General features: G+C 39.4%; 1 protein-coding gene across 5 annotated transcripts in view; it reads right to left on the bottom strand.

Annotated features, from left to right (window-relative positions):
- The window catches only part of Wipf1 (WAS/WASL interacting protein family member 1), a 116,724-nt gene that overhangs the window by 35,644 nt on the left and 53,835 nt on the right, over positions 1-27,245 (bottom strand). The window contains exon 2 of one of the 5 annotated variants that reach the window (XM_027946145.2): positions 21,481-21,595. The exons of 3 other annotated variants lie outside the window; for them this stretch is intronic. The gene's annotated coding sequence lies outside the window, so the exon portion shown is untranslated. Of the gene's footprint in view, positions 1-219; positions 415-21,480; positions 21,596-27,245 lie in introns of those variants that run through there. One more of the 5 variants, XM_027946142.2, reaches the window with a different exon arrangement.

Here is a 27,245-nt window from a genome sequence, read left to right as displayed (position 1 = left end):
TCAGGAAAATTCTACTTCAAATCTTGCTTACAGCTTGGCTAAAAACACAAGTTGTCAATCACCCACAATCACCAAAATGGGCAACAGGAAAAAAAATCACATGGTCTTCTACCGAAAAGTTAAATAATTGCATCTCCACATATGATGGCCCATTAAAAACCGTTTAGTTCTTCCCTCTCACTGATAAAATAAATTCAGTTTGAATACGATTTCTCTTACCGTTAAAAGGAACTGTAGGAAGGCATTATCAGGGACACGGGCAGACAGAGAACAAGCAAGACATGAGCTGAGAGAGAAAACCACCCCTGAACAAGGCATCATCTTCCAAAGCAGAGATGGGGTCCTGCCTGGTCAGCCATTTTGGACCAGCTCTGGCCTGTTCAGTGTGACACACTGAGTCAGAGGCAGACGTCCTTCTGCGGTATTCGCTTCCTGTCTGATTAATTTGTTGTTTGTTCCTTCCTCCTTTGCTACAGAAAAAGAAACTAGATTGACTTTACTTAAGAAAGCAAGCAAAGAAAAAAGAACAAATTTAAAAATAATTGAACGTCTCTCCTCCCCACAGTGTATAATACAGCATCCATGCAGGGGCAAGGAGGGCTCAGCATCTCCATCCAGTCAGCCAGCAGCCCCCCAGCTTTCCAGACACCTCAACAAAGACAACTGCTCAAAGAGGTTGAGATTCCTCCACAAAAATTCTTTGAAAGCATCACTCTCAATTCTGAGTTTTCCATTTAGTAATAATAAGAAGAGTCACTTAAGAAATAAAAGCTCTTAAACGCATTGATAATTAGTCTAAGTGATCCTCACTTACAGAACATTCCAGTGTGCGGGGAGAAAGTAACAAATGCAGATGAAGAAAGCAGGTCAGGTGTGTGAAGGCAAATGAGTTTTGAGATGTGATCTGGGTGCCTAAGTCAGGATATGTGACACACAGTCCAAGCTGGCTGCAGACATGGCTTTGTAGGCCCAAATGTTTTGTTTACACCCTCCATACTTAGTGGGATAACAATAACTCTCTCAGAAGATGCTTGACAAAAGCATTCAGAAAAAGAGGGTAGTCAGAAGGAGTCAGATTTTTCGCTTTAAAGGTAGATTCAGAAATGTATGATATGTCAAGATCATTGTAATGTTTTGAGCAATGAATTAAAAAAAATAAAGGTAGATTCAGTGGAACATGTACAGACAATGGTATATATCAGAATCTTGACTTATGTATAGAACAATATGAAAATGCTCAACTTTTTCTTGACCCACCTGAAAGTTTCAGACTTATATTTGTAACACATACAGTATAAGTCTGAGAAAACAGAATCAGTTGAAAGGATGAAAAACAGATGCATATTTCAGAAATGAACTTCATTGTAAAATGTGCATGATGAGTACTGATTCTGCTGGGTTCTGAGCAAAGAAGTGTGTAAGTTGTTTGCAAATTGAGAGGCCTGGGCTACACCCAAAGTTCTCAACTCAGTCACTGTAGGGAGATGCTCAGAAGCATTTTCAGTTTGGGGTGGGGCGAAGTGGGTGGGACTCGTGGGAGGAGGGGCCTGTGGGATTCAGTGGGTGTGGCCAGGAATATGAGATTTCCTATGGTGCTCAGGATAGTCCCATTCCAAATACCAAAAGTACTCTTACTGAGGAGTACTGGGATGGATGACTTCTAAGGTTTCTTTCAAACTCTGAATTCTCTGAGATGCTTGTTGAATTTCAGGAGTAGTTTCAAGATGCCAGGTCATGGGCACAATTCCTGGAAGTGGAGCATCCAAGGATTGGTGACTGAGAGTCCTCTCTATTTTGCCTGGAGCCACCTGAAGGCAAGGATTGTATTCCTCTTGTCTAAAGTAGGGCCTGGAGTTCAGGGGACACTTAATACAGAAATAAATACAGGAATGAGGCTGGACACAGTTAGAGGTCTGCAGCTATCATCAACTTCCTCCTCCACAAACCCTTGGGACAACAGAAACTTGATCAACTCAAAAACTTAAATGCCTGAGTGAATCTTTGGGGAAGTCTAAATATAGCTGGATCTAAAAAGAGAACATGGCAATTATGATGATTTCTCTATGTATTTACAGAATTATTTTGACATTCACTAGGTGAGGCACCCCAAACACACACACACACACACACACATACACACACACACACTTAGTACACACACTGTTCATGGCTACTCCTGTCCATTAGTGAAAGCTCAATAAGTACACAGCATGTCACCTAAAGGTAGCAGCCCCCCAGCAATGCAAGGGAGGAGCTGTGTAGAGTTTGGGTCTATTCCACCTGTAATGAAAACTTGTGAAAGCAGTTAACAAGGGACGCATTGATGAGGTGACTATTATGCATGACAGGGCATAAATCAGATAATGTTTCTCCTCTGCTTAAACCCCTCCAATGGTTTCTCATTTCACTTAAAAGGTTCAAACTCTTTGCCTGGACCCACAAGGATGCACAACACCTACCCCTCCCTAGCCTTTATCTCAATGCACCTCTTGCTAATTTACCTCTCAGCCCTCTCTGTTCCTTAAATGCACCGATCTCATTTGCATCTTGCAAGCCCTCTTGCCTGGGATGCTCCTCTCCTGGTTTGTTCTAATTTTTCAGATATCAGCAAAAATGCCCTCCACCATGTCCCATCTCTGTACTTGTTCTCTCCTATACACAGCACATGTCACCAACTGCTATTTTCTTATTCATGTGTATGTCTTTCCTTACTAGATGGAATTCAAGCTCCATGAGAGCAGGAGTCCTATCTGTCTTGTTTTCTGCTGTTGTCTCAGCGTCTGACTCCTGGGAGGTGCTCAATAAAGTGTTCATCAAGTGAAAAAGAAAATCGTATCTCTTACACAGGCTACCATAATATAACATTCCTTTAATAGGTAACTTTTGTTCCTCCTTTAACAATATTTAACAAATGCCAAGACCAGACTTAAGCCTTCTTGGGGAAAAGCTGTTAATGAGAGATTTTCCAGAGGAAAGGTCAGCAGGTGAGCTCAGCACTGTGTGTGGAGTCATGCAGTGTGGGTGGCTCCCTGGGCAGTGGGAAGAGAAAAATGGATTAAGAAAAACAAACTGATCAGGAAGAAGGAGAGGAAATAAAAAGATTTAAACAACAACAACAAAAACAAGGCAGGAGAAGATGGAGAGACAGGGAGAGATCACATGGGTGTGGCAGAGTTCAACCACAGGACTTTAGAGGCCTTGGAAGCCACTTCTTGCAATGCAGGACACCAGGTGTTGCATGAAATAGTGCTTTCCACCCTTCTTCTGTTCTCAGATCAGGGTTGGCTCTTCTAGTAACAGCCATAAGTCAATTGCGTTCCTACACACCAATGATGAAACAGTTGAAAGAGAAATTAGAAATATAGCCTCAAAAAAAAAAAAAAAAGAATATTTGGGAATTTAACAAATTTAACAAAAGAGGTGAAAGACTTCTACAGTGAAAAGAGGAATTTTATATTCCATGAACTAGAAAAAGGAGGGAACCCTTCCAAACTTATTCTATGAAGCTAATATCACTGTGATATCAAAACCAAAGACACATCAATTTCAAACTTCAGACCAATATTCCTGATGAACACAGATGCAAAAATTCTTAATAAAATACTGGCAAATTGCATACAAAAACACATTAAAAAGACTGTGCACCATGATCAAGTGGGTTTCATCCCACGAATGGAACATTGATTCAACATAAGGAAATCAATAAATGTAATTCACCACATTAATAGACTTAAAGGCAAGAATCATATGATTAACTCAATAGATGCAGAAAAAGAATTTGAAAAAAATACAGCATCCATTCATGCTCAAAATACTAGAAAATCTGGGTGCAGTGGCACATGCCTGTAATTCCATCTGCTTGGGAGGCTGAGACAGGAGAAACGCAAGTTCAAAGCCAGCCTCAGCAATTGTGAGGCACTAAACAACTCAGTGAGACCCTGTCTCTAATAATATACAAAAATAGGACTGGGATGTGGCTCGGTGGTTGAGTACCCCTGAGTTCAATCCCTGGTACCAAAAAACAAACGAACAAACAAAAAACCCACTAGAAAAACTAGGGAGAGTAGGAACATACCTCAACACTGGAAAAGCTATATATTCTAAACCCAAGGCCAACATCATTCTAAATGGAGAAAAATCTGAAAGTATTCCCTCTAAAACCTGGAACAAGTCAGGTATGTCCTCTTTCACCACTTCTACTCACCATAGTCTTTGAAACTCTAGCCAGGGCAATTAGGCAAAGGAAAGAAATTAAAGGGTTATGAATAGGAAAAGAAAAGCTCAAACTATCTCTGTTTGCCAACAACATGATCCTAGGTTTAGAAGAGGCCCCCAAAAAAATCCACCAGAAAACTTCTAGAACTCATCAATGAATTCAGCAAAGTATCAGATTATAAAATTAACACCCATAAATCAATTGCATTTCTATACACTAATGATGAATCGATTGAAAGAGAAATTAGAAAAACTATCCCATTCATAATAACCTAAAAAGAAAAAAAAAGATTGGGGAATCAATCTAAAAAAAATAGATAAAAGACCTCTACAGTGAAAACTACACAACACTAAAGAAAGAAATTGAAGAAGACCTTACAAGATGGAATGATCTCCCATGTTCTTGTATAAGCAAAATTAATATTGTCAAAATGGCCATGCTACCAAAAGTGCTATACAGATTTAATGCAATTCCTATTAAATTTCCAATGACATTCATCATAGAAATAGAAAAGGCAGTCATGAAATTCGTTTGGAAAAATAAGGGGCCCAGAATAGCCAAAGCAGTCCTTAGCAAGAAAAGTGAAGCAGGAGACTTCATAATACCAGACCTTAAATTATACTACAGAGCTATAGTAACAAAAACAGCATGGTATTGTCACCAAAACAGACATGAAGATCAATGGCACAGTATAGAAGACACAGAGCAAACCCACATAAATACAGTTATCTCATACTAGACACAGATACAGAAAACATTAGAGAAAAGGTAGCCTCTTCAACAAATGGTACCGGGAGAACTGGAAATACATAGGTAGCAGAATGAAATTTAACCCCTATCTTTCACCCTGCACAAAACTCAACTAAAAGTAGATCAAAGACCTAGGTATTTAAGAAACCCTGTATCTACTAGAAGAAAATGTAGGCCCAACACTCCAACATGTCAGGTTAGAAATCAACTTTCTCCACAAGTCTCCTAAAGTGCAAGAAGTAAAATTTAAAAAATCAATAAATGGGATGGTATCAAACTAAAAAGCTTTTCCACAGCAAAGGAAACAATCACGAGTGTGAAGAGAGAGCCTATAGAATGGGAGAAAATCTTTGCCACCTGCATCTCAGATAAAGGGTTAATTTCTGTGATATACAAAGAACTCAAAAAGCCTAACACCAAAATCAACAACAATATACAAATAACCCAATCAATAAATGGGCAAAAAAACCCTAAAAAGACACTTCTGAAAAAAAGATAAACAAATGGTCAACAAATTAATGAAAAAAATATTCAACATTTCTAGCAAGTAGAGAACTGCAAATTAAAACTATACTGAGATTTCAGATTCCAGTCAGAATGGCAATTATCAAGAATATAAGTAACAATAAATGTTGGCAAGCATGTGGGGGAAACATTGCTGGTGGGACTGCAAATTTTTGCAACCACTCTGAAAAGCAGTATGGAGATTCTGCAAAAAACTAGAATGGAACCACTTTTGATGAGCGGATAAAGAAAATGTGGTATATATACACAATGGACTATTACTCAGCCATAAATAAGAATGACTTCATGACATCTGCCAGTAAATAGAAGGATCTGGAGACTATCATGCTAAGTGAAAAAAGCCAGTCCTCTAAAATCAAAGGTAGAATGGTTTCCCTAATATGTGGAAACTAACCCACAACAAGGGAGGGGAGGGGAAGAATAAAAGTTCAATGGATTAGACAAAGGGGAATGAAGGCAAGGGGAAATAGGAATAGGAAAAACTGTGGAATGAATCTGACATAACTTTCCTATGTACATACATGAATACATCACAGTGAATATCAAATCGTGTACAGCCACAAGACTGGGATCCTAAGTAGAATAAGATATACTCCATGTTTGTATAAATATGTCAAAATAAACTATACTGTCATACATAACTAAAAAGAACAAATGATTAAAAAAAAAAGGAGGAATTTTAAGGCTGAAGGAGACAGTAGAGGTCAAAGTCCGCACTATCATGTACAGATGAGGAAAAGAAATGGCCCTCAGTCCAGGGCCACTGCAGCCTTAAGCCTCACATTAAAGGCAGAAGGCGATTAAACCTAACTCCTTTCCATAAGCACAAGAAGTGGCAGAAGGAAGAGGGGTAGAGAGAAAAGGTGTCACGCAGAGGGAAAAAGATAAAGGTAGTAGTTGTGCCATTGTGGCTGTTATGATCAAAGGCTTACAAGAGTGGTAAATAAAGACAATCACAAATCTGAACTTAAAGGGGAAATTTAGTTGCCTACATTTTCCCCATTCAATACACAGATCAGTCCGAGCTTGGGATAGAGTAAAATAATCATCAATACGCTCTTGGGTCAATTAGGTAAAAAATATTCCATATTAATCTATTTTAAAAAAACCAGGGCAGACAGAAGATTATAAAACAAAAATGTAGGTCTCACCAGTCTCAGAAAAGTAGTAAAGAATCATAACCAACCCCCCTCTGTAGTGACCCCAAACCAACACCTACTGAATCAGTCCCACAGTGACCTGTATAAAATATGAACATCAGGGTTTTTTTTTTTTTTTTCAGTAATTCTCATCGAGTACTGTTTCCTATACTGTAGTAGTTTTACCCTGACAGTACAAAGATGTTTACAAGCCTATATTTCCTTATTAAAAAACACCTTCTTTAATAGCTAAATGCCCCTCTGATATCTTTTCTGGGGAAAAAAGAAGCACTACTAGATTAAATGTATGTGTCTATTATAGGAGAAATCTACTTTCAAAATGTTAAAGTATGGGGGCTGGAAGTGGAGCTCAGTAGTAGGGTGCTTGCCTAGCATGCTTGAGGCCCTAAGCACTGGGGGGGAAAAAGACTTAAAATGAGGGAATTGTGTGATTTTAAAAAGCAGGCATTAAAGGAATAATCCTTTGCTCCACACAGTGATCAGTTTTGTTAAATAAAGAAAGGGTTGATTATTTAAAACTATAAATTTAAAAATTAAATTAAAACCAACTTTTGTAGTATTCCAGGACCTGTTAATATAAACTGGTATAATATTACTTGGGGAAAAATGTACAATATATTTGATCATTATATTTTGGTGCTTAGCAGCCATTCCCTCTTTTTCCTTTTATTTTGTGTAGACTCCTCCCTTTCAGTTTACGTGACTTCAGAGGCATTCACTCCCATGCAGATATAGGGAAAGCATGTGATTCAGGCTGGTTAACCAAAGTCTTACATTTACATGGTCCTATAGACTTTTTTTTTTTTTTTTTGGTGGTGATAGCCTGTGATGTCATCAGGATCAAGGAAACTTGTGGCCAGAGGTGAGTACACTTCCTGAGGGACGAGTCTGGACTCAGATCTGTGAGGAGGTGAGACCTGCCACACTCATCCTTTGACCACATTGGGTTTGAAACTGAGACCAATATGACAGAAAACTGGGATGGAGAAGAACCAAGTGCTGATGTTGCTGGTTGAGCCCTGAACCTACCTATACCTGGAGCTAGCCCTATTTCTAGACTTTTAAATTTACATGAGCAAATAAATTCTCCATTTTGCTTAAGCAAGCACAGCCAGGCTTTCTATCACTAGAATCTTAAGTGATGAAGGAGCTGGTACTAGAAGTGAGTATTGGACATAACTAATCCTAAAATATGCAATTAGCTGGCTTATGGTTGGGAGACAACTATAGTGTTGGTTCTTCTGGGCTAGAAGGTGGCAATCCTTGTTATATGACAGCAAAACTGCTAGCTATGCTGCCACCTATTGAATCCTTGGTCTAATACCATAAGCACATCCTTAAAGGATTCAACAGAAAACACTTGGGATGTTGGGAATATCCTCTAGGAAGATCCACAGGAAAGAGAGAAACTTAGGCTGAAGACTGACTGAGTGCACAGTGGGGGGAAATACAGTTTTATTAACAAATGGGTGAGAATCAAATAATCTGGAGGTGTATGGGATGGAAAACCCAAATTTTCCTATTAGATAGGGCAAGGAGGTAAGAATTACATCAGAAAACAAGTTTGGAACATGGAAGTCTGATTCCTCACTGTCTCTCCAAATATACTGTTATGTTCTTTCATCTGGGGAAAAAAGGACAGTTCACTGAGACATTGGGATCCATCTCATGAACAAGGAGTGAATTATAAAATGAAGACTCCGGACTGGAGTGAGGCTTGCACCTGCATTAGCTGTCTCTCTTTTGTGGGGGAAAAATGGTGAGTGCAATGTATTACCTATTTCTGAGCCTGTATGTATAGGAAAGATATGTGTGTGAGTCCTGGATAAACAGTATATATGTATTTGTTGCTTCTGGGTTGTCCAGTATCCATCCTCCTAAGTGACAGTAACAAATTCAGATTTGGGAAGAGGTCCACTGACCTTGTACTCTGCTCTCCTGGCCTCCGCTGGGCTAACTCTACTCTGACTCCAGGAATGCAAAGTGAGCAGCTGTGGTTAAGCCCAGCCTTGGAGTTCTCTGGCTACGGTGGCTGGTTCAGAGAGGAATGCATGGCTACTTCTGAACCAAGGAGATGCAATGAACCTTATTCTAAGATGTGTGGGGACAGGACTGGTAGTGTCATCGCCACATTATTAACACGTGGAAGCCTGGGAGAAAGCCAGCGCAGCACGTGCTCATGGGGAGCTGGCTGAAAAGGCAGAGCAAGCAATGCAACATGTGGACATCACGTGGTCCTGATTCAAATAAACTAGAGAAACACAAGGCAACTAGAAATTTGAAAATCAAATTGAATATTGAGCAACATTATTACTATGTTTTAGGTAATAATGATGCTACTGCAGTTATGTTATATTTTACAAAGGGTCCTTCATTTTTAGATAGTCACACCGAGATATTTGTGGATGAAGTGACTTGATGTTTGCTTCAAAGTAATATGGAAAAGGGGGGGAAGTGGGTGGAGGTGCAAATGAAACAAAAGCAGTCATGAGATGATCATCTTCAAAGCTGGGTGAGGGGTACATGCAGTTCAGTTTACCATTCTGTCGACTCTTCCTAGGCACTTGAAATGTTTCCATAATGATAAAGCTTAAAAAAAAAAAATCAAACAAACAAGGACTGTGGCTCATTCCCTTCTCCATCCACTAGAGGCTGTGGAAGAGGTGTGCTCTCTCAATTGGAAACTTGCTCAGACCTGGGAGTTAGTTACCTTGTACTTCTCAAAAACCTTCTTTGCATTGTTGGATGAATTGGGATAGAGATGGAAGCCTCTCCCCCCAGAACTCAAGTAGCTCTTCCCAGAAAAGGATTAAACTCTCTAGACTGTAGACCAATTAAGAGTAGGAACAAAAAAAGTAAAAATAAAAATTCCAACCATCCAACCAAGGAATGAGAGAAAACAACCCTCCTTTTGCATTAGGACTATCCAATAGAAATATAATTTGAGCCACCTGTGCAATTCTTGACTCTATGCTAGCCACGTTACAAAGAGTAGAAAGAAATAGGTGAAAGTGTAGCCATATCTTTTATTTAATATAGGATTTCAAAAAGAGTACTACTGAATGTACCAAGAATTTTTTTAAACAATTATTAGTTAGGTATTTTTACATCCTTTTTATCAATACAGTCTTCAGAAATGTGTTTATTTTCTTTTTCTTCTTTTAATTTAATTTAATTTTTAACAATTTCTTATTGATTTTATTTTTTTAAATACAAGACAGCGGAATGCATTACAATTCTTATTACACAGAAATGTGTGTATTTTCTTACTGATGGCATTGTAAGTGCTTCAGAGCTGCTACCATACTGGCTAAAATGACGCTAGACAGTACAGGCCTGATGGGCGTGGGCTCATCTTTCTCTCTGGCAAGATGCCCAGATGGCACTCAGCAGATACCCCATCAGTGTCAGTCCTGGGATAGTCTTGTTCTGTCCAGAGACAACTCTGAGCCATAGCTGTAAGTTCTTAAGGAGAGTGGCTTGGAGCCATTCAGGACATTGGCTGAGTATTCCTGGGCTTGTGGCCAGCAGGATTGAAGTTATACTGGCTGCTTCTTCCTGGAGTATTAGTGCTAGCAATCCCACTACAATATATGAATCCTCGGCCAAGAGATACTTACTGTAGCATATAAAAGTTTGAAAATAGAGGCTCAAAAGAAATTCATGGACTCCAAAGCCTCAGTGGCTTTCCATTTTATACCAAGCGAAGTCTGCAATGAATGCCATTTCTGGCAAGAGCCAGTCCTCTATTCCCTGTCCTTTCCTGCCCTTCTCCCCTTTTCCTCTATCTTCAGGCAATTGCACTTGCTGTTCCCTCTCCCAAGGACACTTTTCTCTTGGTTGTCCACACAGCCTGCTCCTTCACTCCATCTGGGTCCGCCACTATTTGTACATGATCCGCTTTTCCACTGGAGAGGCAGCTACCTGAGGCCAGGGATCTTGTCTCGTTTGCTGCTGTCTCCCAGCTGCTGATAGAACAGTATCTGACATATTACGGTGCTCGAGAGAGATGTGTAAATGAATTTTAAAAGCTTCCATTTCATGTTGAGTTTCATCCTTCTCTTAACCTGGGATTATGATTTTGCTGCCACACACTGGGTTCTAGACAGAGAGGTGCCCAGGCAAAGCAGAAATGTGCTGGGTTTGCTCCCCCAAAAGACCTGGGGAGGCTTTTGCTTCTCCTAACCTGTGGTAATACCAGGACCGCCACTCAACACCCCATAAGGGAGACCTGCCAATACATTGGCAACTATCTTTCTAAGCAAGGTTATTTTCCAGTGTCAGGGATAGGACAAGGTCTCTTACTTAAACCAGAAAGTGATGAGGTGACTAGCTTGGAAGGATAAAAGGGGAACCAACTCAGGGTTGGAAAAAAGGCCCCAGGACTATCTAGAAAGAATGTTCCTGAAATGGGTTCACATACTCCAACTCAACAAACATGTTTCTCTGTCTCTGGAGCACCCAATGCCCAATACTCTAGGTGCCAAGGATGCAGTGGGAGTCTTGCCTCTCCATACTATGTGGCAGTGCATGCTCAGCAAAAACAGAAGATGAAAAACAAAATAAAACAAAGCAAATACAAGCCAGACACACTGTCACACACCTGTAAATCCCAGCTGCTCAGGAGGCTGAGGAAGGAGGATCTCGAGTTCAAAGCCAGCCTTAGCAAAGGATAATGCTAAGCAACTCAGTGATAGAGCCTGAGTTGTTAAATAAAATACAAAATAGGTCTGGGGATGTGACTCAGTGGTTGAGTGTCCCTGAATTCAATCCCCATTACCATTCCCCCACCCCCCAAAAAAAACCCCAAACAAACCAACCAACCATAAAAAACAAACCACAAAGCAAACACAGAAATTCTGAAGTTTAGAACATCACACACTTCATTTCTTAAGGGAAAAATGCTTTTCACATGTAAAAAGACCCTTCATATTTCTATCGAAGGCAGTCTTGTCATAGGTACTATAATTAAACTGCAAAAATTTCCCATTTGGTCACCAATGTCCAATACAAATGGCCCCCAGGGGAAAACCCTGTGAAATACAAGGAGTGATTTCTTTACAACCCAAGGGGCAAAAGATGGAAAGTCCCTTCTCACATCCCGCCATGTACATTCTAGTGCACACACACTGGGAGAAGGTACTGGCATGCAGAAAGTAGTGTGTTCCTGTTGGTTGTCTATCATTAGGTTTGAAAGCAAGTGGAGGATCTTTACAATTATTTCTAGGTTGGGGACAATGGCCATCTAGGTCCTTATTCAGACTTCAGCCCCGTGGTTACTCTGTATCTCTTTCTGGGAGAGAGAAATCACAGGATCTTGAAAACCTCCCTAGGCTCTCAGGAAACAAGGGTCGGTACAGCTCTGCACCTTCCGGCCTGACATCACCTGCCTGAACACCGCAGGAAATGCTCAGGGACTGGAGATTCCCCTTGGGGCCCTCCGATTGCACAGGGGCCAGACTTGGCTGGTGACGCTGCCTGTGAGAGGCAGTCCCAACTGTTCTGTGCATGAACAGGAAAGGAAGAGAATTTGTGGGTGTCACAATAAAGGGAGGCTTTTCTGGGATTCAGAAGATTCGAATTGTATTATACCAGACTGTCTCATTCAGTAAAATATTGTCCCACATGATCGTCAAAGGTCTGGGTGGACACTGATGTAGGTGAAGAAACTGTTTAGAGTTATCTGAGCCTAGAACTTGACTCCAGTTGATATATAAACTCAAAGTGATTACAGATAGATACTCCTTGACTTACAATGGATCATCATAAGTAAGACTGGGAACATCTGTATTGTATTAGTGCATTTATTCCTTTAATTTCCCAGTAATGCAAATGTCCTATTAATGAAATTACTTTTATTTGGATTGTGAAAGTTGTCAGAATCAAAATGAAGTTACTATGTCAGCTCTAATAACAACGAAAGTAAATAAAGCCAGGATTTTCTGGAGGAAGGGTTATTACACGTGATTGCCCGATAGTAACTAACCACAAAGTCTTGGCCAGAACCATGAGCTCACACAGAGGCCACCACCCACCTACCTTATAACCAAAAGGACTTCTGTAAGGATGTCTGCCCAGCAATTGTTCATTCACCCTTGACTGACACCACTCTTGTGGCCAACATCACTGTGGCCAAAGGTTATTGTTTCAAAATATCTGATGTAAATCCTCATTTTTGCTTTTAGAAAATTTCTCCTTACCTCAACTCCTTTGAATCCTCCCACAGTTTACTATGGTGGGTGTTTTCCCAAGGCAGGGCTCTCATATTCCCAAATGAATATGGTATTTTTCAGAGAATCTTGTTGTTTTGTTTTGCTTTTTTTTTTTTTTTTTTTTAAGGTTGACAAGATGTTTACCAAGAGTTATTCATCCTTTTTGGAAAATCATGTGCCCAAGGACATTGTCAATTGTGGTATTTAAGCCTCTAATAAGAGTTAATCCGCAGTGGTAGTAGCCACATTCACAGTGACTCTGTGTATAGATGCAAATACCTGACAACTTACTCTGTTTTGTTTTTTAATGAACTGTGCCTGATCACTTCTCAATTGAACTTATTTTATTAAAAAGCTGCTTTTATTTTATTTCTTTAAAATTAAGATTGCAGTGATTTTTATTTTGGAAATTAGGTCAGACCACATCATTTATGAAGTTCACTGAGAATTGTGGAGGAAGATTAGAAAATTGTATTAAAAGTGGCCACTGGATCAGATGAGGCTGGGAATCACAGCTTCTGATGGTTCTGGGGATGTTGGGCCTCCTTAGTGCGGTTTGGGTACCTGCTCATCCAGTTGTGGGAAGTGGAGAGAGCTGGGATCCCCACAGCTGCTCACCTCCAGTCCTGGGAGATATTTCCCATTTGTTCCCAGAGGTGTTCAGAGGCCTGTGTACTTTTTTTCTCCTGTGTCTTAGCAGATTGCTTTTCTCAGTGGCTCAGCCAAAACAGAATTTGTTCTACCCAAATGACCCCAGATTCCCTCCAACAACTGCCCCGCCTTGCCATTGGCTGCTCCGGATTCTCCAAATGACTGACTGGGAAAACAGATTGTTGGAAAAACACTTCCAGGTTGTCTCTAATGGGGTCAGTACCCTATCCGACCACAGGAAAGATCCTGGAAAATGCTTTCTGCTTCCAAACATGCATGTAGAGATCAGAAAAGGTGCAATCACAAAGTGATCAGCTCCACCATTTTGCGTGGGTATTTTTTGTTGTTGTTTTTTGCTTAGTACTGACCAAATGACTCCTTCCCTGAAACACGGAGCTGCTTAAGCCAAAGTCTTGGACCATTCTGCCTGCTTCAGATTCATTCCAACAGAATGATCAGTTGGTGGCTTATGTAAAAAGCAGCTCCATGACTACACTTAAATATTGACTAGTTTGAGAATAACAAACCACCAAGACTTGAGGTATAAAAACCACATGTGGTGTATGTTTTGTAGGACACCCACAGGAGGAGAAATGGACAGAGACAGAAAAAAAGTCAAAATAGTCTCTCCCTGCCAACACCAGCCCCCCACTAAATAAATAAAAAACAAAACAATATGAAACAACAATTAAAACCCCACCTAGGTGCTACTCTTGGCTTTTGGGTGGCAGTTGTGTCCTGGCAAGACTACCTGAGCATCATGGCCAAGGCCAAGGTGTCAGAATAACCTGCTGTAACCTCCACCGGGGTCCACAACATGGTCCCCGACCATGGCTTCTATTTCCAATTCCTTCTTCAGATTAACTTCTCCAACCCTGAGGTCCCTGCCATCCCTGCTTTCTTCCCTTGACCTGATTCTATACTCACTCTCCTGATCTTCTTCTCTAGCCCAAAAGAACAACACACAAAGCTGTAGTTTCCTTTCTGGAATTAGAGTGATGTAGGTAGTATGATCTATTACTCTGCTCACCCTCCCTGCATGGCTGTAACTGCCCTGTTAACCAGTGAGCAACTGTGCGAGGGCTCTTGAGCACAGCGGTCATTTAACAAAAATGGAGCATCTATCAGGTGCCCAGAACGTTTTTAGATTTAGGGGATATTACAGTAATCAAACAAACAAAACTCTCCACACTCAAGGAGTTTGCCTTCATATTCAAGCTGATGGCATGATGGAAATTAAATAAATTCATTCCCCATGTGTGGAGAGCAGGTGTCCATTTTGGTTCAGTTTATATTTATCTTTTATAGAACAACCTTACCAAGGACGCTGCCATAGGGCTAATGCAGGCCAACTCAGAAAAAAATGTACAGTGGTCAATCGTCCTTTGGGAATTACTCATTTCTATATGAAAACTGAACACATGACTATTTTAATTTCCATTTCAATGGTTTTCATACTTACAAACATACTTGATGGTATACTGCTAGACCAGCCCACAAAAGTCTAATTAATTTATAATGTGACTAAACTAAAATTTCAGTTTCAGGTCTATTACCTCTATGGGAAGAGGTGGGAGAAGGAAGGACTCATTCATATTTTGTGGTCCCCAGCCTGGGCTTCTCCCCACTACCCTGAACAACTCTGAACTCTTTGGACCTCACTGGGGACTGACCCTGAGGCACTCCTGACCCAAATGCTTTTACCTCCAGATCATAATTCTCCTTCCTGGGATAAGATGATGTCATTGAGCCACCAGAAGGAAATCAAGTTGTCTTTTATCACAAAAGAGAGGGGAGGTGTGTAACCAAATGATGCTAATTTTATTGAAATAAGATACTTGGCTTGAGATAGGTACAATATAGTTAATGTTTTAGAATTTCCTTCTAATACTTTTTCCCTCTCAGTTTTGTTTTTATAAATTTTATTTTGTTTGATTTTTTTTTTTTTTTTGCAGTGCTGAGATCAAACCCAGGTCCTTATGCATGCTGGGCCAGTGCTTTACCCCTGAGCTAGCCTTCCCCCAGTCCTCTCTCTGTGTATTTCAAATGGGATCAGATGCTGTTTTTATGTGTCCTTCACATTTCCCCATATTAATATTCTCTTAAAATAACTTTAGTAGTTGAATATTTCATTTTACAGGTGTTCTATTATCTGTAACGTTTAAATTTTTTAGACATTAAAATAACACCCAGATTCATTATTATAAATTCTACTATAATTAATATATGTGTATTTAGATGTCTGAAGTCTAACAATAATTTTAGGTTATTTCCTTAGGGTAAATTTATTATAATACAATGACAGGAACAGAGTTTTGTTTGTTTGTTTGCTTTTAGAATCTGGACACATACTTTTAAACTGCTTTCTTGTGGTATTAGCTACTACAGTGGCACCAGTACCCATTTCTTTTCAATATGTACTATTATCACTTTTCAAAATCTTTGATAAGTGAAAAGCTATATGTATAGGCTATTTTAATTTTCATTTTTTTATTAGTACAGTTGACAATATTTCATAATTTATTATATCCTCTGTTATTAACATATTTTAATTAATGAAATATTAACTGGATCTTTTTTTTCTTTTTTGTTGTCCTGGGGATTGAACTCAGGGCATTGCACATGCTAGGGAAGTGCTCTACAGCTGAGTTATACTCATGTCCCTTAGATTTTTTTTCCTCCCATTTGAACCAAAAGGTTACCTAAAAGCTCCATGATTTCTTTTTTTTAGAGCTGGGGATCAGACCCAGGACCTCATGCATGATAAGCAAGTGCTCTACCTCTGAGCTACACTGCAAGACTGCTCCATGATTTTTCAAAAACAAATGAAATGTTTTTAATTATTGGGAATTGAGTGGAGAGCAGTGACCATTTCTGTGAGTTCTTAAGCAAATGTTCTTAAGTCAAGGGCCACTTTTGATGTTCAGCTATGGCTAGTGTTGTGAAGTATGAGAAATATTTCCATGCCCTGTTGGGAGAGGGTGTGGGACTTCTAGGCACATCTCACTGAAGCTCTTCCTGCTCAAAGACAAAGGCAGGAATGCCTGGGTTTATGTTACACACGTGCAGACAGGAAGCAGCCGTATGACCCTGAGTCATCTTATTCTATCTTTCACAAGACTAAACTTCCCAGGAACCAAGGAGTAATTCATGCTGACCTAACAAGTAGCCAAACTTCCGTTAGCTTCATCACCTTCATTAGCCATTATGCACTATTTTGGAAAAAGTAAAATCTAAATTAGATTTTTTTTTAAATGGTTGAAAACCTGGCAATCAAAACCTCTTTCTGAGTATTGGTCATTCAAAGCGACTCTAGTGATGTACACAATGACTGACAGAGGACCTGAACTTTTATGACATCCTCTGACCTACTTTCCATCTGGCTCTTCCCAAGTCAAAACTTACGACAGGAATGACCCTCACTTTCCACAGTTCTTGCACCTGGTCTTAGAAGGTGTTCAATATATCTAAATTAGGCAGATGCTTTGGGGTAGAGTGCCTGGCATATTCTAACAATAAACAACATCAGTTAGCATTCCTATGGTTAAGTGAGCTTAACTTCTCAATTAGTGCCACTTGGTAAAGAAAGAAATGCACTGGCTAGGGAAGGAGGGCAAGACTGAGAGACAAGGCAAAGAAGTGGCTATTTTTGTTTACAGAGGGATAATTGAAGAATTTTTTCTATTTGATATTTGATAAACATTAAGAACGGATAATTTCAAACTCCATTTATATCATTTATCTACAACGAGTTCTCAAATACACTTAGTCCTATTTATAAATGATCCATTCAATTTGTCATGGGCCCAATTTCACTAATTCCTCTGCTTTTTTGTGCAATTCCAAATATCACTAGACTTGATGAACATAAAATTTGGGGGAAAATGCCCACAAACTATGGTATTGATTTTATGCTCACTGGCTTATCCTCATTTCACCTGAAGATGGCTGTGGTCAATCAGTAAGTAGGTAAGTTAAAGGTCTGATAGAGGAATGGGGAGCCACTCATCCCAAAATCTTATACTGCAAAGAGAGAACTTCTCTTCAGTTTACTTAGAGACTGTCCAAAGGCCCTTTGGGGAAGTCTCATCCAATTGGGGAATATGGAAGATAATGCTTATTTTCAAGGCTGCTTTATTCTAGTGGCTGAGGACTAAACAAAGAGAGCAGTGATCATCTATGAAAGTTTCCAGAGGTGGCACATAATGAACTGAGAGGAAACAGGCCTTGAGACCAGATCTGGTTTCTCTGAGTAAGTGAGAAAACAAAACCTGGATTCCTATCATTATGCCCAAGTTCAGCTACCACAAGAAGATGGCACTGTGACGTGAAAGATACCAGTGCCAAGAGCTGAATACAGCTTTGGAAAACTGAACACCACACAGAAAACACTCAGCATCTCCAGCTCTTATTAGAGGGGCATTCATGGAAAACCAGTGTGAAGATCAACGGGAAATTTCATTTTCCAAAGTACAAAGGTTTCTGCACACAGAGCGTCCTATTCATTCACAGTTGACTCCTCCTGAATTCAAAACACCTGCAGAAGCACATATCTAATACTCCTCACAAGCACTGTCCACCACATTTTTCTTTAACCTCTAACGGCACAAATCTTGAGATAAAGTGTTCTTCTATGGCTTTCCCCAACCCCAACCTCAAGATCTTGAAAATATAGATAAGAATTCCTCAGACATGCCAAGAGATTCACAAAGATGAGAGTACCTCAAAAACAGTAATGGCAAAAGCAACGTGTAGAAACTCAAGTAATGAATAAAAACAACATATATATTACTCTAGATCCATTAAAGACCACTATCACTGGGTGCGGTGGCACAGGCCTGTAATCCCAGCGCTCAGGAGGCTGAAGCAGGAAGATCACAAGTTCAAAGTCAGCTTGAGCAACTTAGTGAGGCCCTAAGCAACTCAGTGAGATCCTGTCTTTAAAAGGGCTGGGGATGTGACTCAGTAGTAAAATGCCTCTGGGTTCAATCCCCTACACCAAAAAAAAAAAAAGAAAGAAAGAAAGAAAAGAAAAAAAAAGAGCATTATCTGTGTATAATCAGTCTTTAAAATGCAGTGTTAAAAACCTTTTAAAAGTATTATGTGGGCTGGGGATGTGGCTCAAGCGGTAGCGCGCTCGCCTGGCATATGCAGGGCACTGGGTTTGATCCTCAGCACCACATAAAAATAAAAAATAAAGATGTTGTGTCCACCGAAAACTAAAAAAATAAATATTGAAAAATTCTCTCTCTCTCTTAAAAAATTAAAGTATTATGTGATTTTATTCTAAAATTCTCCAAAACAACATTCAATATGTTCAATATGTTGCTCAGGGAAGTGAATGATACCTGCTACCACTTTGCCAGAAGTTCAGCTTTTTCAAAATTCAAGTCCATGACAGGACTTGGTCAGCTCCTCAGTCATTTTACTTAAGGGTGACTCTTTCTTCCTCCTACACAAAATAAGCAATTATATCCTTAAAAATATAAAATCAGAACTTGATAGGAATCAAATCAGTTTTAATGCATAACTCTGAGAATATAACAATCACTCTAAGCTTATTATGCTTTAAATCTCTGGGCTGGGGCTGGGGCTCAGTGGTAGCACACTTGCCCGGCATGTGGGAGGCACTGCATTCAATTCTCATCTCCACATGTAAGTAAAAAAAATAAAGGTCTATCAACAACTAAAAAAATATTTGAAAAAATAAATCTCTAGTTCTACCTAACATAAGTATAAAAATATATAAATGGTTAGAATTTACTCTGAGATACTATAATATACTACTATTTTAATGGCAAAAGAGATTTATGAATTTATGGAAAAGGAGATATTTACAAAACACCTTAATAAAAGCACTATTTACATTTGTATATCAACACTTAAAAGTATCCAATGGTAGTTCACTGATAAAAAGTATTTAAAACACAACAATAGGAAAGTGAAGAATAGTTTTACTTAAACTTGCATCCTCTAAAGTTTGTCAGGACCAGAGAACCTGAAACATTATGTAGAAATCCATATTCAAAAGAATTCCATGAAATTCTCAAAAAGAGCAGGAAAGGATCACCTGAGGACATTGTTTTAGCCTAACCTCTGAGCATCATTCAAACAGGGAACCAATGCCTGATACTTACAAAGTGCAGTTTTCTACTGCTGAGCTCAGATGAAGACAGCCCACCCTATTACAAAAATAAATGGAAAAGCGATCATTCCATGAACTCACCTCCAAACATGAAGTACACAGTAAAGTTGTACTGCCATTCCTCAATTATCACTTTGCTTGGAAGTGATGGCAGGAGTATTTCCCTCTGAAAAACTGTTCAAAGTAATGACTTGGAGGAAGTGGTATGCTGATACCAGGAAAAAAAAAAAAAAAAAAGCCCTCAAACACAAAGATAGTTCAAAATGCATCTGTGCATGGCTCTGAGGAAACAAACAGCTCAGCTAATTTCAGCTCAAAATAAACCCAAGAGACCAGTTTACCTTGGCCATGGCTACACATATGCAGGAAAACTGAAGGTCAGTGTTTATCCAGTGATTTTGTTCTGTGCCAAAAGGGATGCTAGGGCAGGGTTATTCATCTCGAGGTCAGGATAGAATAAGAGGAGATATTCCATCCAATGGAATCATGTGTAATGAAAAGGGCTTCCCTGCTTTGTCCATGGGACAGGTGGGCTCCTGACTGCCTTACCCTCTAGGAGACAGGCAAATGAACTTTGACATCAATTCCTGAAGCCAATGCTAGATCAGAAAAACATGATATCTCCCTTGCTGAGGCCTTTCCATGGGTCCTCCCTCTACTGTATTGTCTTTGAAAAGCTAAGGTGGGTGGTTCCTAAATTACCTATTCCTTTTGTCAAGCTTGGGCTGAAATACATCTACCATCTTTAAAATGACCAATACTGAATTTTCAATTCTTGTTCATTTGAAAATAGTCTTCAAATTAAGTAAACACACAAAATAACATTTATTTGGTTTTGAAAAATCCAAATTTTCTGTAAAAGCAGTTACTTTTCTGGGATAACAGATGGTCACTGCCACCAAATTTTTTTAAAAATGAGCCTAATAAAATTAAAAAAAAAATTTTCAAATAACATTTATTTGAGAAGATCTGTGTCAGCAAAAGTCTTTAAATTGGTTGCTCCCCCCACCCTCCAATCCTGGTTTTGTGTTGCTTTTTTTGGTACTGGGGATTGAACCCAAGGGTACTTTACCACTGATCTATAACCTCAACTCTTTTTGAGACAGGATCTCACTAAGTTGCTAAGACTGGCCTCAGACTTATGATCCTGTGCCTTAACCTCCCAGATCACTGCGATTATAGGTCTGGGCCACAGGCGACCAGTTTGTATTGCTATTTTGAAGTGTTTATTCCTAATGGGGATAAGAGCCCTTTGGTTTTGCTCATTCAAGGAAATTCACCTCATAGCCGATGACCCATTTATCTTATTTTCATTTTTAGAGGAAAAAGGAAAGAATGATTAATCTTTAACATCTGAAGCTTGTGTCACTAACTTTCATCTTGAGTAGCGAGCTATAGTTCAAAGGGCACAGATCACATGTGGGGACAATTATAACACTTTAAATGACATTTTCCCTTTTTCGGGGGTTGGCCATAATATTCAACTGGGGTACAGGAAGCAGAGATTTTTGTCTCCACTCATTCTCCTGCTCGTAGGTGGACTCACAAAAGCTGTTCCAAGCCTGCAGTTTCCAAAGTTCATCTTTCTAGGTGGTACACCCGTCAGAAATCCTGCGCAGCTCGTAAAACCCAATATAACCTTTTAGGTTGCTCTGGAAAAAACGTTGAGTAATAGGGGATAGAATGCTTTGTGTCCAGGGTTTCCAGAGCTATTCTTTGGCTAGGAGAAATGGCAAATCACAGACATCTGGAAAAGAGCGATGGCCCAAAAAGGAACAGTGATCTTCTGAAGTCTTTAGAGCGCACCTCCTTACTGCTTACCTGTCTGTTCCCTGCTGTTTGCACAGAATGAGCTACAGGCACCAGAGCAGGCAGTCATTTCTAGCAGATGTGACTCAAGTGCTCGTGGAGTCTAAAGTGGCAACCGGTTGACTTTCTGGAAGTAAAACATTGTTCTGATCACCTTGAAGCCAAAGGGAGTGGTGGAAAGTTGTGGGTCCCCAGCATGGTGGGAGACAGTAGCAGTGTGGTCTGTGGTAACTTGCACACATGGTGTTAGTGTCCCCCTAAACCTTTCCCACAGGTTTCACTCAACTACAGAACATTATGAGAAGGCCCGCCGGTATTTCTCTCTATATGGTATGAATACCACATTATGTTTTCTTGGCTGGTCCGAGCACTTGAAAAATTAAACAAAGAGTCAGGCTGTAAGGTGAACTGACACAGAGGTGGAAAGGGCAAGGCCTAGAAAGGCAGGGGTTCAATAAAGGCCTCTGAGGTTTCCTTTCATTTCCACAGTTCTGAGTCACATCATTTCCTTTGTGGATTTAAACAATAACTAATGAACCTTAGAAAATGAATCAGTATGCTAGGGGGAAAACACCAAAGATCATCTGTCTCTTCAGCAGAGTTTTAAGTCCTTTATAACCTTTCTCTTTCATTCTACAAATCCTCATTTCAGAACAATTTAAAATTCCTTATTTACAACAACTCTCTTCATCTGCACTGTAGTGGGTCCACCCAGCCATGGCCATCTGGACAAGAACAGGCCCATGCCCAGAATGGCCAGTGATCAGGCTGGAGTGGTCCTGGCCTGAAATCTCTGATCAAAGAAGAAAAAAGGAACCCACTCCAAGTCTAGTCCCTCCTTGTCTGAGACACACAAACTGAGAACCATGGAGAAGGACACTGGAAAAGCAGAAGACAAAAAGCAGCAGCTGAACCAGTGCGTCAGTAGAACTGGGGCCGGGGAGAGGAGGGCTTCCATCTCCGGGGACTTCCAGGTTCCTGAACGGCATCCTCATCTTCAGTCATTCTAACTACCAAGAATAACAACAATAATGAGCATTCACTGAGCTCTTATTAGGTGCTAAGAGTGTTCTAGGCACTTCCACAAGTATTGTCTACTCATTCCAATCTCACAACAGCTCTATGAGATATATATGACAGTGATGAAAAGTTACATAACCTGACCAAGGTCACACATCTTATAGGTGGCAGAGGTCATCTGAACTTAAAGCTTTGGCTCCAGAGTCCATGGTCCTATCCAGCATGCAGCTCCCTATGGTGCTGTTCCAGAGCTTCCTGTCTTCAGTATTGCCCATTCTCTACTAAGCAGGCCCGACAGGGGGTCTGTTTCTTACTTTCCTGTTATCTCACAATCAGCATTTTTCTTGGCTTCATTTGTTATGAATCTTATTTACTAATGTATATTTATTAATTAAAGAACTACTTAATGCTTACCATATGCCAGGAGCTGCTAAGAGCTTTGGAAGCAACAAAGAAAATTCTACCCTATTCTAGTCTTCAGGAACCTTATATTAAGTAGGGAAAGACTTGGTTTGCCCCCAACCACGCTAGAAATCATGCTTCTCATTTTTATGAGGTCATGTCACACGTGATGCGATGCATGACTCTGTATGGCATCCTATCTTTAATATCGTGTACCATTCTTGCATGATAATATATTATTTTATCCTGAGCTCACTGACAAGATAATTTCTTTCTTTTCTTTTTTTGGTACTGGAATTTGGACCCCAAAATGAGAACAGACATGGTAAACATGGCTTCCCTGGAGGTCTTCCTGCCTAGGATTCAGGATAAGGGTGTGGCCGAAAGGATGCCAAGTGTCCTGCTCAAACTGGGTGGGATCAGCTCTGAAAGAGTACATTCCTTCAATTGGTCAGGTGGTGCTGAAGTGCAGCACAGTGGTGAGCTCTGGCAAGGTGTCTGACAAGGTGTCCTCTTGTCTACTTATTGTGAGTTTCTTCTTCACACTGGGTCCCCATTGCCCCAGATAGGTATTTCTGTGAATCTGCATCCCTTACAAAATGGTGTTGCTAGATGCCAGGTGTCGAGCGAATCCTCTCATCTTTCCATCCCTTCAGCACCCAGCACACTGTTTTGCATCTGACAGGCATTTCATACATTTTAAATGATTGTTTTCCCAAATAATGATAGGCTTCTCTAGAAAATGGTGAATATAAATAAATAATTTATTGAAGATAAATTACTCGTAAAGCTATGGGTAGAAATACACATTGTTAACTTTTGAGACTATTTCCTTCTAGAGACTATTTCCTTCTAGTCTTAAAATATGTCTAAAGTATTTTAAAATTAGGATTATAATTTATGTAGTTTCAAATATAGCTTTTATTATTCTTTCATGCCACTAAACATTCCTTGAAAATGTTAATTTTTAATGACTGCATGAAACTTTTTTATTAATTTTACTTTTAACTTTCTCCTATTGCCAGTCATTTAATTCTTTCTTTGCTTTTATAATTATGTTGATATTGATATCCTTATAAACAAATTCTTGGGCACAACCAGAATTAAGCTATAGATATACTGAATCAAAGAGTTTGAACAATTACCACTTGATACATAGGGCAAGTGACATGTCATGCTAGAAATCATGCTTCTATGCTTTATGCTCCTTTGGGGCATATTAAAAATGCTCTGTTTTTTCAACAGAAAATCTGTATCTTGGGGCAGCAGTTGTAGCTCAGTGGTAGAGCGCTTGCCTACCACATGTGAGGCACTGGGTTAGATCCTCAGCACCACATAAAGATAAGTAAAATAAAGGTACTGTGTCCATTTTAAAAAAACTAAGACAACAACAGAAATCTCTATCTTAATTTGATTCCTTCAATTGGTCAGAATAATGACCCATATATTTAAACTCCACGTTCCCAAATAATATTTCAGAAGACCCACTTTCATATTTTTAAGAGCACACACACTCCTGATTAGTGGTCCCCAACTTCAAAACTCATGAAGCCTTAAAATGCTTTAGAATTTCAGAAAGGGAAATCACTTTAGAGGTCATTGAGTAAACTGATTCAGTGTTTCTATATGGCAACTGAAGCCCAGCAAGGTTCAATGACCTGGGTAACACATCTGGCTTGGGACTGGAATCTAGGTGTCTGGCTCTAGGAGTTATTTCTTTAGCATGGGTTGAAGAATCAACCAAACAGAAGCAAAAAACCATTGTTACCAGAGTGAAAATATGAGGAAAAAGCATGCTGATATACTTATTTGAAAAAGAAACTATTATTGTTCTAAGTTCTACCTTTCAGATAGAAGTGATTTGTATACACTGAGCTTGAAATCCAGCAAGATATCAGGTATGTCTGGAAAGCCAGGGGAAATATAAAACTGGAGATCAAGAGATGAACAAGCAGAGCTTCAGGCCAGCAAAAACTATTCTACAGCTGCCCCCAACTCTCTCTCCCACACACATGGGAACTTCCTCTTGTCTACAGATAGGTAGAACAGCACTGTTCATCGAATGCCAGCCAAATATACAATTTGTAATATTTTTGTAGCCACATTTAAAAATGTTATTTGAAACAGGTGAGATCAACTTTAAGAATATATTTTATGTAACCTAAAATATCTAAAATATCATTTTGACACTAATTAAAATAAAAATTTCTATGAGATATTTTATTTTCTTCTATTTATACTAAGTTTTCAAAATCCAATGTGGCTTTTGCACTTACAATGCAGCCTGTTTCTATGTGTCCTGGTCACATTTTAAGTAGCCAATGCATTCCACTGTGCAGGATTAGACAGTGACTCACAGAGAATTTATTTTAAATATATATATTTTTTAGTTGTAGATGAACATAATATCTTCATTTTATTATTTTTATGTGGTGCTGAGAATCAAACCCAGTGCCTCACATGTGTCAGGCAAGTACTTTACCACTGAGCTATGACCCCAGCACCCACAGAGATATTTAATATTAAAAATGCCAAATATCTTCTTTGATATAAGGAGAGTAACTAAGAACAGAGTAGGGACGAAGAGCATGAGAAGAAGATTAACATTAAACTGGATGAGAGGTGGGAGGGAAAGGGAGAGAGAAGGGAAATTGCATGGAAATGGAAGGAGACCCTCAGGGTTACACAAAATTTCATACAAGAGGAAGTGAGGGGAAAGGGGAAAATAATACAAGGGGGAGAAATGAGTGACAGTAGAGGGGGTAGAGAGAGAAGAGGGGAGGGGAGGGGAGGGGAGGGGGGATAGTAGAGGATAGGAAAGGCAGCAGAATACAACAGACACTAGTATGGCAATATGTAAATCAATGGATGTGTAACTGATGTGATTCTGCAATTTGTATACGGGGTAAAAATGGGAGTTCATAACCCACTTGAATCAAAGTGTGAAATACGATATATCAAGAACTATGTAATGTTTTGAACAACCAACAATAAAAAAATTAAAAAAAAATTTAGACCCTGGTATTTGTGGAGTTAAATTAATTGGAATTTAATTTTACTGATGAGAGAACAACAAGAAAGATATTTTGTGTCCCCAAGTCACTGTCTACCCTCTTCTCATGCTCTGGGAGGGAGGAAAGAGGAGTGTTACATGTTATTGGAGCCTGGGAGGTATGACACAGAGAATCCTCTCCTCCAATCCTGGCCTTCCAGGTAACCCAACAACTGGACAAAAACCTGATTGAACTTAGTTCTCACAGCCTTGAGTTTGTTATCTCTGAATGTGTTTATATGTCTGTTCTTCTGATGAATTTCCTAAGGCAGTGGTTCCCAAACTTCTCCAAATATTTGCAACTGACTTCAGAATTCTGGTACCAGCATACCACCAAAATGATGTAGTCATTTACTGCACAATGACATTTAAGTGAACAAGAGACTATCCAGATAACAGTGGTCCCATGAGATTATATTGCTTGGTGCCACCATAGTTCATGCAGTATATTCTATGACAAAATCACCCAATGACACATTTCTCAGACTGTCCCCATCACACTGTGACACATGACTATAATCTACTCCTATTTTTAATTTAACTAAGCTAAACAAATCTAAATACATAATTTGGGGTCATCCTAAGAAACTGTGTCCATGAAGTCATGAATTTCACATGGTATTGTAATGTTTTTCTAGCACATATTATAATCATTTAAATAAAGAGTGTCGGACTGGGGATATAGCTCAGTTGGTAGAGTGCTTGCATCATATACACAAGGCCCTGGGTTCCAACCCCAGCACCACAACAACAACAAAAAAAAAAAAAAAAAAAAAAAAAAAAAGAAAGAAAGAAAGACTAAAATAAAAGAATGTTTATTCACATGTCTCCTGAGATCATCTCACAAACTATCATTGGTATAACTGATGAAATCTGGAAACACTATCTGAGGAAGGAAAGGGAAGGACTGCTGGCAGTTCCCCTTTTTGAGCCAAGAGTGCTCAGGGGTGCACACATCCTGACTTCCTGAGTTTCCACTTTCCTACAAGCACGTTCATATTCACTGCTACCCACTGCTTGGTTTTCAGGCTGACATTTATTCTGGCTGACTGGCACCTGTGCCTGTCATTTGTTAGACATTTTAGGTTATTAGCCCTATCTATAAGGAAATGATCATCTTCATTTTAATTTTCCAGAGACTTCCAGAGCTGCTAAGTCTGGGAAATGAACTTTCAATTATAAACCTCACAAGGCACAGATAATTACAACACCTATCACAAGGCCCTCCTAAAAGTTCTTCTTATAAACTGACTGATTTTCAATTATGAAATATCTGTAAAGAATGGAGACCTTAAGAAATAAG

The sequence above is a fragment of the Marmota flaviventris genome, chromosome 11 (assembly GCF_047511675.1).
Source record: "Marmota flaviventris isolate mMarFla1 chromosome 11, mMarFla1.hap1, whole genome shotgun sequence".
In the NCBI taxonomy this organism is placed as follows: Eukaryota; Metazoa; Chordata; class Mammalia; order Rodentia; family Sciuridae; genus Marmota; species Marmota flaviventris.
This window is presented reverse-complemented; position numbering and strand designations above follow the sequence as displayed.